The sequence below is a fragment of the Chiloscyllium punctatum genome, chromosome 1 (assembly GCF_047496795.1).
Source record: "Chiloscyllium punctatum isolate Juve2018m chromosome 1, sChiPun1.3, whole genome shotgun sequence".
Taxonomy (NCBI): domain Eukaryota; kingdom Metazoa; phylum Chordata; class Chondrichthyes; order Orectolobiformes; family Hemiscylliidae; genus Chiloscyllium; species Chiloscyllium punctatum.
The window spans coordinates 179,412,914-179,427,537 of record NC_092739.1 but is presented as its reverse complement, the minus strand read 5'-3'; positions in this window follow the sequence as shown (position 1 = coordinate 179,427,537).

Here is a 14,624-nt window from a genome sequence, read left to right as displayed (position 1 = left end):
ACAGTCATGGGTACAAAATGAGTACAGAAGGGGGCTGAGTCTCCAGTGTTGAGTGTTAGTGAGGATGAAATATTGTCCCCAGTCTTCACTGATTGTGGCCTGTGGGTCAGGAAACTCAGGATCCAGTTGCAGAGAGTGGGGCTTGGTCCGAGATCACTAAGTTTAGTAATCGGTCTCGAGGGGATACTAGTGTTGAAGGCTGAACTGTAGTCAACGAGTAGGATTCTTACATAGCTGTTCTTGGTGTTAAGATATTCTCGGGAGGAGTGAAGGGCAAGTGATGTGGCATCTGACGTGGAAATGTTGGCAAATAGGCAAATTGGAGTGGGTCAAGAGTACATAGAACATAGAACATAGAACAGTACAGCACAGAACAGGCCCTTCGGCCCACGATGTTGTGCTGAACATTTGTCCAGTAGTGAGGAGGCTGGAGTTGATTAATGCCATGACCAGTCTTTCAAAGCACATCATGCCCACCAAGGTTAGTGCCACTGGGCAGTAATCATTGAGCCATGCTGCATGAGCCGCATTAGGCACAGGGATGATGTTGGCCATCTTGACACAGGCAGGGACAGTGGCCTCCTGCAGGGAGAGCTTGAAGATGTCCGAGATGATCTCTGCCAGTTGATCTGCACATGCCCTAAGTGCACGGCCTGGTACTCCTTCTGGTCCCATCACTTTTCTTGGATTCACATAAAGGAAAACTGGTCTGACCTCTGATGCAGTGACTGTTGGGATAGGTTCGTCAGGACCTGTCGGAATAGGTGTTACCTCTCCACTGAAATTCTGCTCAAAGTGAGCATAGAAGGCGTTGAGTCAATCTGGGAGGGATGTGACATCGTTTGCTGTCTTGCACTGTCTCTTTTTAGAACCTGTGATGTCATTCAGTCCTTGCCATAGTTGCCGGGTGTCTGTCTGGGTCTCTCGTTTGGATCAGTATTGGTCCTTGGCTGTCCCAATGGCTCTGTGAAGGTCATACTTGGATTCCTTATATTTGAGTGGGTCTCCTGATCTGAAGGCCTCATGCCTGGTTTTTAGCACGTTCTGTAAGTCTTGATTCATCCAGGGTTTCCATAAGACCATAAGACATTAGAGTGGAAGTAAGGCCATTTGGCCCATTGAGTCCACTCTGCTATTCAATCATGGCTGATGGGCATTTCAACTCTACTTACCCACACTCTCCCAATAGCCCTTAATTCCTTGCGAGATCAAGAATTTATCAATCTCTGTCTTGAAGATATTTAATGTCCCGGCCTCCACTGCACTCTGTGACAATGAATTCCACGGGCCCACCACTCTCAGGCTGAAGAAATGCCTCCTCATTTTCATTTTAAATTGACCCCTCTAATTCTAAGGCTATGCCCATGGGTCCTAGTATCCCTGCCTAATGGAAACAACTTCCCAGCATCCACCCTTTCTAAGCCATGCATTATCTTGTAAATTTCTATTAGACCTCCCTTCAATCTTCTAATCTCTAACAAATACAATCCCAGGATCCTCAGCTGTTCATCGTATGTTAGGCCTGCCATTCCAGGGATCACCCTTGTGAATCTCCGCTGGACACGCTCCTGTGCCAGAATGTCCTTCCTGAGGTGTGTGACCCAAAATTGGATACAGTATTCTAAATTGGGCCTAACCAGAGTTTTATAAAGTCTCAGTAGCACATAGAGTCATAAAGATGTACAGCACAGAAACAGACCCTTCGGTCCAAACTGTCCATGCTGACCAGATATCCCAACCCAATCTAGTCCCACCTGCCAGCACCCGGCCCATATCCCTCCAAACCCTTCCTATTCATATACCCATCCAAATGCCTCTTAAATGTTGCAATTGTATCAGCCTCCACCACTTCCTCTGGCAGCTCATTCCATACACGTACCACCCTCTGTGTGAAAAAGTTACCTTTAAGTCTCTTTTATATCTTTGCCCTCTCATCCTAAACCTATGCCCTGTAGTTCTGGACTCCCTGACCCCAAGGAAAATACTTTATTTATTTATCCTATCCATGCCCCTCATAATTTTGTAAACCTCTATAAGGTCACCCCCAGCCTCCGACACTCCAGGGAAAACAGCCCCAGCCTGTCCAGCCTCTCCCTATAGCTCCGATCCTCCAACCCTGGCAACATCCTTGTAAATCTTTTCTGAACCCTTTCAAGTTTCACAACATCTTTCCAATAGGAAGGAGACCAGAATTGCACGCAATATTCCAACAGTGGCCTAACCAATGTCCTGTACAGCCGCAACATGACCTCCCAACTCCTGTACTCAACACTCTGATCAATAAAGGAAAGCATACCAAACGCCTTCTTCACTGTCCTATCTACCTGCGACTCCACTTTCAAGGAGCTATGAACCTGCACTCCAAGGTCTCTTTGTTCAGCAACACTCCCTCGGACCTTACCATTAAGTGTATCAGTCCTGCTAAGATTTGCTTTCCCAAAATGCAGCACCTCGCATTTATCTGAATTAAACTCCATCTACCACTTCTCAGCCCATTGGCCCATCTGGTCCAGATCCTGTTGTAATCTGAGGTAATCCTCTTCGCTGTCCACTACACCTCCAATTTTGGTGTCATCTACAAACTTACTAACTGTACCCTTATGCTCGCATCCAAATCATTTATGTAAATGTCAAAAAGTAGAGGACCCAGCACCGATCCTTGTGGCACTCCACTGGTCACAGGCCTCCAGTCTGAAAAGCAACCCTCAACCACCACCCTCTGTCTTCTACCTTTGAGCCTGTTCTGTATCCAAATGGCTAGTTCTCTCTGTATTCCGTGAGATCTAACCTTGCTAATCAGTCTCCCATGGGAAACCTTGTCGAACGCCTTACTGAAGTCCATATAGATCACATCTACTGCTCTGCCCTCATCAATCCTCTTTGTCACTTCCTCAAAAAACTCAATCAAGTTTGTGAGACATGATTTCCCACACACAAAGCCATGTTGACTATCCCTCATCAGTCCTTGCCTTTCCAAATACATGTACATCCTGTCCCCCAGGATTCGCTCCAACAACTTGCCCACCACCGAGGTCAGGCTCACCGGTCTATAGTTCCCTGGCTTTTCTTTACCGTCCTTCTTAAACAGTGGCACCACGTTTGCCAACCTCCAGTCTTCTGGCACCTCACCTGTGACTATCGATGATACAAATATCTCAGCAAGCGGCCCACCAATCACTTCTTTAGCTTCCCACAGAGTCCTAGGGTACACCTGATCAGGTCCTGGGGATTTATCCACCTTTAACCATTTCAAGACATCCAGAACTTCCTTCTCTGTATTTTGGACATTTTGCAAGATGTCACCATCTATTTCCCTACAGTCTATGTCTTCCATATCCTTTTCCACAGTAAACACTGATGCAAAATACTCATTTAGTATTTCCCCCATTTTCTGCAGCTCCACACAAAGGCCGCCTTGCTGATCTTTGAGGGGCCCTATTCTCTCCCTAGTTACCCTTTCGTCCTTGATGTATTTGTAAAAACCCTTTGGATTCTCCTTAATTCTATTTGCCAAAGCTACCTCATGTCCCCATTTTTGCCCTCCTGATTTCCCTCTTAAGTATGCTCCTACTTCCTTTATACTCTTCTAAGGATTCACTCGATCTATCCTGTCTGTACCTGACATATGCTTCCTTCTTTTTCTTAACCAAACCCTCAATTTCTTTAGTCATCCAGCATTCCCTATAGTTACCAGCCTTTCCTTTCACCCTGACAGGAATATACTTTCTCTGGATTCTTGTTATCTCATTTCTGAAGGCTTCCCATTTACAGCCGTCCCTTTACGTGCAAACATCTGCCTCTAATCAGCTTTTGAAACTTCTTGCCTAATACTGTCAAAATTGGCCTTTCTCTAATTTAGAACTTTAACTTTTAGATCCGGTCTATCCTTTTCCATCACTATTTTAAATCTAATAGAATTATGGTCACTGGCCCCAAAGTGTTCCCCCACTGACACCTCAGTCACCTACCCTGCCTTATTTCCCAAGAGTAGGTCAAGTTTTACACCTTCTCTAGTAGGTACATCCACATACTGAATCAGAAAATTGTCTTGTACACACTTAACAAATTCCTCTCTATCTAAACCTTTAACACTAAAAATGACAACATTACATTTGCTTTCTTAACCATGAACTCAACCTGACAGTTAACCTTTAGAGAATCCTGTATGAGCAATTCCAGATTCCTTTGTACTTCAGCTTTATGAATTTTCTCACCGTTTAGAAAATAGTCCATGCCTGTATTCTTTTTTCCAAAGTGCAAGACCCCTCATGTTGAATGTCATCAGCCAATTCCTGGACCATTCTCCTAAACAGTCTAAATCTTTCTGCAGCCTCCCCACCTCCTCAGTACTACCTGCCTGTCCACCTAACTTTGTATCATCAGTGAACTTCACCAGAAAGCCCCCAGTCCCTTCATCCAAATCATTAATATATAAAGTGAACAGCTGCGGCCTCAACACTGAACCCTGCGGGACACCGCTCGTCACCGGCTGCCATTCCGAAAAAGAACCTTTTATCCCAACTCTCTGCCTTCTGTCAGACAGCCAATCCTCAATCCATGCCAGTAGCTCACCTCGAACACCATGGGCCCTCTCCTTACTCAGCAGCCTCCCGTGAGGCACCTTATCAAAGGCCTTTTGGAAGTCTAGATAGATGACATCCACTGGGTTTCCCTGGTCTAACCTACTTGTTACCTCTTCAAAGAATTCTAACAGGTTTGTCAGGCACGACCTCCCCTTACTAAATCCATGTTGACTTGTTCTAATCTGACCCTGCACTTCCAAGAATTTAGAAATCTCATGCTTAACGATGGATTGTAGAATTTTTCCTACAACTGAGGTTAGGCTAATCAGCCTATAATTTTCCATCGTTTGTCTTGATCCTTTCTTGAACAAGGTGGTTACAATAGCCATTTTCCAATTATCTCGGACTTTCCCTAGTGATCAAAGAAAGATCACAACCAATGCCTTTGCTATTTCCTCAGCCCCTCTTCCCCTCCCCCCCCCTCCCCCCAGAACTCTAGGATGGAGCCCATCTGGGCCAGGAGATTTATCAATGTTTAGATCTTTTAGCTTTTCTAGCACTTTCTCCTTTGTAATGGCCACCATACTCAACTCTGCCCCTTGACTCTCCTTAATTGTTGGGATATTACTCATGTCTTCCACTGTGAAGACTGGCACAAAGTATTTATTAAGTTTTTCAGCTCTTTCCTTATCTCCCAGCACGAGCCTTCCTGCATCAATTTGGAGCGGCCCAATTTCAACTTCTGCCTCTTGTTTGTTTCTTATATGTTGAAAGAAACTTTAACTATCATTTCTAATATTACTGGCTAGCTTACCTTCATATTTGATCCTCTCCTTCCTTATTTTTCTCTTTGTTATCCTCTGTCTGTTTTTGTAATCTTCCCAATCTTCTGATTTCCCAGTGCACTGGCCACTTTTTAAAGCTCTCTCTTTTTCTGTGATACATTTCCTGACTTCCTTTGTCAGCCATGGCTGTCTAATCCCCTCCCAGATGATCTTTCTTTTCTTTGGGATGAACCTCTGTACTGTGTCCTCAATTACACCCAGAAACTCCTGCCATTGTTGTTCGACTGTCTTCCCCACTGGGCTCTGTTTCCAGTTGATTTTCATTCGTTCCTCTCTCATGCCCCTGTAATTACCTTTGTTTAACTGTAACACCATTACATCCAAATTTGCCTTCTCTCTTTCTAACGGCAGATTGAACTCGACCATATTATGATCGCTGTCTCTAAAGTGTTCCCTTACTTTAAGATCTTTTATAAAGTCTGGCTAATTACATAGAATTAAGTCCAGAATAGCCTGCTCCTTTGTGGGCTCCATCACTAGCTGTTCCAAAAAACCATCCTGTAAGTATTCCATGAATTCCCTTTCTTTGGATCCATCGGCAACATTATTCACCCAGTCCGTCTTCATGATGAAGTCCCCCATGATCACTGTGACCTTGCCTTTCTGACATACCCTATCTATTTCCAAGTATATCTTGTACCCCTAGTCCTGACCATTGCTGGGAGGTCTGTACATAACTCCCATTATGGTTTTTTTGCTTTGTGGTTCCTCAACCCCACCCACACAGACTCCACATCATCTGACCCTGTCATTCAGTGCCTATTCTTAACTAACAAGGCAACCACGCCCCCTCTACCCATCTCCCTGTCTTTTGATATGTTGTAAATCCTTGGATGTTTAACTGTCAGTCCTGAACCCCCTGCAAACCACATCTCTGTGATGCCTACCACATCATTATCATTCACGATGATTTGTGTCGTTAATTCATCTCCTTTGTTATGAATACTACAAGCCTTAATGCTTAATGCCTTCATGCTAATTTTCATATCCTCATGATTTCCAACTTCTCTAGTAATATGTCCTAAGTTATCCTTCCTTTTTGCTTCATTCCTGGTCTACCTTGAACTTAAACCCTACACACATGCTAACATGCTGCTTATTTTTCTACTTGCCTCCATACTCCCTGTCGCTTTCCCTTTCCCTTCCCCCCGATTCACAAGTTTAAAGTCCTAGAGACCACCCTGTTTATCCTTTTTACCAGAACACTGGTTCCAGATTGGTTCAGGTGGAGACCGTCCCATTGGTATAGATCACCCCGGTTCCAAAACTGATGCCAATGTCCCATGAAATGGAATCCCTCTTTCCCACACCAATCTCTTAGCCACGTGTTTACTTCCCTAATTTTCTTATCCCTCTGCCAATTAGCATGTGGCTTGGGCAGTAATCCAGAGATTATAACCCTTGAGGACCTGTTTTTCAATTTCTTTCCTCGTGCTCGATAATCCCCAAGCAGGTCCTCCTTCCTAGCCTTGCCTATGTTGTTAGTGCCAACGTGGACCACAACAACGGGATCTTCTCCCTCTCGCTCCAATATCCTTTCAAGCTGGTTGGAGATGTCCTGCACCCTGGCACCAGGCAAGCAACACACCATGTGGGACTCCTGATCCGGCTCACAAAGGATTCTATCTGATTCCCCTAATTATGGAATCCCCTATAACAACTACTTGTCTTTTTGCTCCCCCCCCCACCCCAACCCTTGAATGGCCTTCTGCCATGGTGCCGTGGTCAGCTGGCTCATCCTGTCCACATCCTCATCCATACAGGGAGCAAAAATCTCGTACCTGTTGGACAAGGTCAGGGGCTGAGGCTTCTCCACTCCTGAACTCAGAATCCCCCTACCTGCCTCACTTACAGTCACACCCTGATGTCCCTGATCATTAACTGAATTTAAATTACTTAATCTCCCAGGTGTGACTGCCTCCTGATACAAAGCATCCAGGTAACTCTCCCCCATCCCGGATGTGCTGCACTGTTTGAAGCTCAGCTTCCAGATCATCAATTCTGATCCGGAGTTCTTCCAGCAACTGATACTTGCTGCAGATGTGGTCACTGCCGTTCACAATGGGATCAGCCAGCTCCCACATCATACAGCAACAGCACATCACCTGCCCAGCCATCTCTACTGATTTCAATAATTTAGACAAATTTTAAATAATTTCTACTAACCAACTAACCAACTCTCAGTAACCTTTCAATGTATCACACGATACATGACAAGTATAAATTGAAACGCCTTACCTTAGCAACACACAAGAGTATGTTTTTTTTGGTTAGAGGAGGAGAGCGGGTGGGAGACACTATACGTGTAGTGTCTCGGGATTTACCTGCTGCCCAAAAATATACCCAGCAGCCTCTGCTCCTCACTGTGGCCTCCTCCCTCTGCTGCTCCTTTAAAAGCCTCACTTACCCAGCAGTCCCGTGTCTGTTCCTATCCAGTGTTCACTTGCCAAGGTAAGGTTTGTACATTTTAAGGTTACCTACCCGTCGGGCCTCTGCTCCTCGCTGTTGCTCCTCCCACTCCAACTGCCGCCAAAAATATCCTGCTGGGGAACCCCGGGAATGACTTCCTTGGTGTGTAGTCCTCCACACACTTGCTGATAAAGTCTGTGACAGTGGTGGTGTACTTGTCCAAGGTCCATGTTTGAACATGGCCCAATCAGCTGATTCTAGACAGCACAGGAGTTGATCCTCTGTCTCCTCCGACCAGCACTGGACCTGGATCAGTGAGGGGGGGGGGTCTCCTGTTTAAGCTTTTGTCTGTAAGCCAGGAGAAGGAACATGGCATTGTGGTTGGAGTTCCCGAAATGAGGGCAGGGATTGGAGCAGTAGGCATTCTTCTCAATGGTGTAGCAATGGTCTAAAATGTTCGGGCCCCTGGTGGGGCAGATAATGTTCTGGTGGTACTTGGGCAACACCTTCCTTAGATTGGCTTGATTGAAGTCACCGGTTACAGTAAACAGGGCCTCGAGGACCTCTGTCTCCAGGGTGTTAGTGGTGGAGTACAGCACATCCAGAGCTTCCTCAACCTTTGTTTGGGACGGTCTGCACATAGCAGTTAGTATAGCCGTGGGAAATTCCCATGGTAGATAGAAAGGGTGGCATTTGATGGTGAGAGGTTCAAGGTTTGGGGAGCAATAACTGCCCAGGGTTACAATGTCAGTGCACCACACGTTGGTGATGAAAAAGCAAACCCCTCCACCTTTTGTCTTACCAGAGGACGCTATATGGTCCATACAATGGATAGAAAAACCATCAGCCTGATGTTTTAAAAGAATTAATTTGTGTCTGCCTCCACCACCAACACAAGCAGTGAATTACAGTCAGCCATCACCCTCTGTGGAAAACAGGTCCTCACATCCTCTCTAATGCTTCAGCCACTGAGCATGTACTTCAACCTTACCGACCTGGTCTACAACCTTACCGACCTGGTCTACAGCTTTACTGACCTGGACTTCAACCTTACCGACCTGGTCTACAACCTTACCTACCTGGACTTCAACCTTACCGACCTGGTCTACAACCTTACCGACCTGGTCTACAGCTTTACTGACCTGGACTTCAACCTTACCGACCTGGTCTACAACCTTACCGACCTGGTCTACAGCTTTACTGACCTGGACTACAACCTTACCTACCTGGACTTCAACCTTACCGACCTGGTCTACAACCTTACTGACCTGGACTACAACCTTACCCACCAGGTCTACAACCTTACCCACCAGGTCTACAACCTTACCCACCTGGTCTACAACCTTACCGACCTGGACTACAACCTTACCTACCTGGACTAAACCTTACCGACCTGGACTACAACCTTACCTACCTGGACTAAACCTTACCGACCTGGACTACAACCTTACCGACCTGGACTACAACCTTACCTACCTGGACTAAACCTTACCGACCTGGACTACAACCTTACCGACCTGGACTACAACCTTACCGACCTGGACTACAACCTTACCGACCTGGACTACAACCTTACCGACCTGGACTACAACCTTACCTACCTGGACTACAACCTTACCTACCTGGACTACAACCTTACCGACCTGGACTACAACCTTACCGACCTGGACTACAACCTTACCCACCAGGTCTACAACCTTACCTACCTGGACTACAACCTTACCGACCTGGACTAAACCTTACCGACCTGGACTACAACCTTACCCACCAGGTCTACAACCTTACCTACCTGGACTACAACCTTACCGACCTGGACTAAACCTTACCGACCTGGACTACAACCTTACCGACCTGGTCTACAACCTTACCGACCTGGACTACAACCTTACCGACCTGGACTAAACCTTACCGACCTGGACTACAACCTTACCGACCTGGACTGCAACCTTACCCACCTGGACTGCAACCTTACCCACCTGGACTAAACCTTACCCACCTGGACTACAACCTTATCTACCTGGACTACAACCTTACCGACCTGGACTGCAACCTTACCGACCTGGACTACAACCTTACCGACCTGGTCTACAACCTTACCGACCTGGACTACAACCTTACCGACCTGGACTACAACCTTACCCACCTGGACTACAACCTTACCTACCTGGACTACAACCTTACCGACCTGGACTACAACCTTACCGACCTGGACTGCAACCTTACCCACCTGGACTGCAACCTTACCCACCTGGACTAAACCTTACCCACCTGGACTACAACCTTATCTACCTGGACTACAACCTTACCGACCTGGACTGCAACCTTACCGACCTGGTCTACAACCTTACCGACCTGGACTACAACCTTACCCACCTGGACTACAACCTTATCTACCTGGACTACAACCTTACCTACCTGGACTACAACCTTACCTACCTGTACTACAACCTTACCGACCTGGACTACAACCTTACCCACCTGGACTACAACCTTACCGACCTGGACTACAACCTTACCGACCTGGACTACAACCTTACCGACCTGATCTACAACCTTACCGACCTGGACTACAACCTTACCTACCTGGACTACAACCATACCGACCTGGACTAAACCTTACCGACCTGGACTACAACCCTACCTACCTGGACTACAACCTTACCCACCTGGACTACAACATTACCGACCTGGACTACAACCCTACCTACCTGGACTACAACCTTACCCACCTGGACTACAACCTTACCGACCTGGACTACAACCTTACCTACCTGGACTACAACCTTACCGACCTGGACTACAACCCTACCTACCTGGACTACAACTTACCGACCTGGACTACAACCTTACCGACCTGGACTACAACCCTACCTACCTGGACTACAACTTACCGACCTGGACTACAACCTTACCGACCTGGACTACAACCTTACCGACCTGGTCTACAACCTTACCGACCTGGACTACAACCTTACCTACCTGGACTACAACTTACCGACCTGGACTACAACCTTACCTACCTGGACTACAATCTTACCTACCTGGACTACAACCTTACCGACCTGGACTACAACCTTACCGACCTGGACTACAACCTTACCGACCTGGACTACAACCTTACCTACCTGGACTACAACCTTACCGACCTGGACTACAACCTTACCTACCTGGACTACAACCTTACCGACCTGGACTACAACCTTACCTACCTGGACTACAACCTTACGGACCTGGACTACAACCTTACCCACCTGGACTACAACCTTACCCACCTGGACTAAACCTTACCGACCTGGACTACAACTTATAGGGACCTGTGCACTCTGAAATCTCTCACTTCACCCACCCCATCAGTATATTCCCGTTTATTGTGTATTTCCCACTTACTGTTTGACCCCCCCACTTACCACAGCTGAATTCAGTTCATCACTTTCCTGCCAACTCCACCAACCCATCTGTGCCAGAAAAACCAAAAAAACTGTAAATCAGAAACAAAAACAGAAGTTGCTGGAAAAGCTCAGCAGGTCTGGCAGCATCTGTCCCATTGTGGAGTTTACAGCTGTCTTCAACACTATCCACTGCATGGCTAATCTTTGTGAAATCTGCAAAATTTCCCAATTGTGCTGCCCATGTTCAAGTCCAAATCGATACTGTACAAAACAAACAGCCGAGGTCCCAGCACCAAGCCAAATGGAACACCACTTGAAACTGCTTTCCATTCGCAAACCATCGACCATTACCCTTTGTTTCCTGTCACTGAGCCAACTTTGGATCCAATTCATCACATTCCCCTGTATCCCACAGGATTTTGCTTTTTTTGACCAGTCTGTCATGTGGAACCTGTAAAACCGTGTGGATAACATCCGCTGCGTTGAATCTCTTTGTCACTTCCTCAAAGAATTTAATCAAATTTGTAAGGCATGACCTTCCCTTAACAAAGCCAAGCTGATTATCCCTGGCCAGTCCATATTTTTCTGAACGACAGTTTATCTAATCTCTCAGGATTGATTCTCACAATTTTCCCACGACTAAAGTCAGACTAACTGGCCTATCATTGCTTGGTATTTCCTTTGTCCCCTTTTGAAACAATGGAACCACATTTGCATTCCTCCAGTCCTCTGACACCTCACCTGTGACCAGTGAAGGTTGGAAAATAATCCTCAGAGCTGTTTGCTGTCTGACCTCCTTCAACATCCTGGGGAATAATCCATCTAACCCTGGCGACTTATCCATGTTCAAGGATTCCATTCCCTCTAACATTTCCTCTCGTGATTATTTTGTTCAATATTTCACACTGCTCCTCTTGGATTACTGCATCCACATCATCCCTTTCCTTTGTGAATACAGACAAAAAAACTCATGGAAAATTCTTCCCATATCCTTTGCATCATTGCAAAAGTTCCCTTCTTTATCTGAAAGGTCTCATTTCTTCTTTCACTATCCTTTTTCTCTTTATACATTGGTAATACTTTCTTTGGGGTTTCCTTTATCTTGTTTGCTGATATTTTTCATGCCCTCTGTTTGGTTTCCTTGTTGCTTGTTTTATATTTGATTCCTGTACGTTCTATACTCCTCTCGGCTAGCTGCAGTGTTGAGTTTTGTCCCAGGTGTAACCTGCCAGGTTTGTACAGGTTCCACCTTCTCCAGAAATGGTCCCAATCCCAGGAATTCAGGATAAAAGGGAAACATCATTTTCAACTGTCCAAGAAGCACTGATTGGTTGGCAAGTCGACTCGAATTGGGAATGTATTCCCATGAGAATGCATCAGTTAGATAATGATTTCCAGTTAACTGTCAAACTTTGTTTAAACTTAAACCAAACAGATTGACTCATTGGTCAAACTACTGTCCTGAGCATTTAACCAGGGAATGGCTAAGTTAAAACAGATGTGATGTCTCTACATATTCTTGCTAGCTACAAGCAGCAGAATTCTGGGTTTTAATATTTGGCGACTTTCAGGATCCTGTTATGATTCCATAGAAGATCAGCTGGTCTAGGTTACCACATTACACACCAACCTGTCCAGCACCATTCATCTTGAGTTTACAAGCAGACAAAACATGTGCTGTCTGGGACTTACAGCATCATTCCAAATCCTCCACAGTTTTGAACAAACAACGATAAACATTGCTGTACGAGCTCGAGCAGCAGTACAACCAATTTTGAATACCCAAAAACATGGGTAAAAAACTATGATTGCCCACTGTACAGGGAACGCCAATATCAGATGTAATCGAGACAAACCCCACAGATTTCTCAGGAACTCTCCAGAGACATTCCAGCCTACCCCCCAGCCTATCCACCAGCCTACCCTCCGGCCTACCCTCCGGCCTATCCACCGGCCTATCCACCAGCCTACCCTCCAGCCTACCCTCCGGCCTATCCCCCAGCCTACCCCCCGGCCTAACCCCCAGCCTGTCCCCCGGCCTACACTCCGGCCTATCCACCAGCCTACCCTCCGGCCTATCCACCGGCCTATCCACCGGCCTACCCCCTGGCCTATCCACCGGCCTACCCTCCGGCCTATCCACCGGCCTATCCACCGGCCTACCCCCTGGCCTATCCTCCGGCCTGTCCCCTGGCCTACACTCCGGCCTATCCACCGGCCTACCCTCTGGCCTACCCTCTGGCCTACCCTCTGGCCTACCCTCTGGCCTATCCACCGGCCTATCCACCAGCCTACCCCCTGGCCTATCCTCCGGCCTGTCCCCTGGCCTACACTCTGGCCTATCCACCGGCCTACCCTCTGGCCTACCCTCTGGCCTACCCTCTGGCCTATCCACCAGCCTAACCCCCGGCCTATCCACCCCTCAGACCCCACCCCTCCAACTGTAACAAGGACAGAAGTCCCCCTGGTGCTCACCTTCCACCCTACCAACATTCGCATAAACCAAATCATCCGCCTACATTTCCGCCACCTCCAAAAAGACCCCACCACCAGGGATATATTTCCCTCCCCACCCCTTTCCGCCTTCCGCAAAGACCGTTCCCTCCGTGACTACCTGGTCAGGTCCACGCCCCCCTACGACCCACCCTCCCATTCTGGCACTTTCCCCTGCCACCGCAGGAACTGTAAAACCTGCGCCCACACCTCCTCCCTCACCTCTATCCAAGGCCCTAAAGGAGCCTTCCACATCCATCAAAGTTTCACCTGCACATCCACTAATATCATTTATTGTATCCGTTGCTCCCGATGTGGTCTCCTCTACATTGGGGAGACTGGGCGCCTCCTAGCAGAGCGCTTTAGGGAACATCTCCGAGACACCCGCACCAATCAACCACACCGCCCCGTGGCCCAACATTTCAACTCCCCCTCCCACTCTGCCGAGGACATGGAGGGCCTGGGCCTCCTTCACTGCCGCTCCCTCACCACCAGACGCTTGGAGGAAGAACGCCTCATCTTCCGCCTCAGAATACTTCAACCCCAGGGCATCAATGTGGACTTCAACAGCTTCCTCATTTCCTCTTCCCCACCTCACCCTAGTTTCAAACTTCCAGCTCAGTTACTGTCTCCTTGACTTGTCCGGACTTGTCCGACCTGCCTATCTTCTTTTCCACCTATCCACTCCACCCTCTCCTCCTTGACCTATCACCTTCATCCCCTCCCCCACTCACCCATTGTACTCTATGCTACTTTCACCCCACCCCCACCCTCCTCTTACTTATCTCTCCACCCTTCAGGCACTCTGCCTGTATTCCTGATCGAAACATCAATTTTACTGCTCCTCGGATGCTGCCTGAACTGCCGTGCTTTTCCAGCACCACTCTAATCTAAACACCGGCCTATCCTCCAGCCTATCCTCCAGCCAATCCACCAGCCTACCCTTCGGCATATCATCCGGCCTA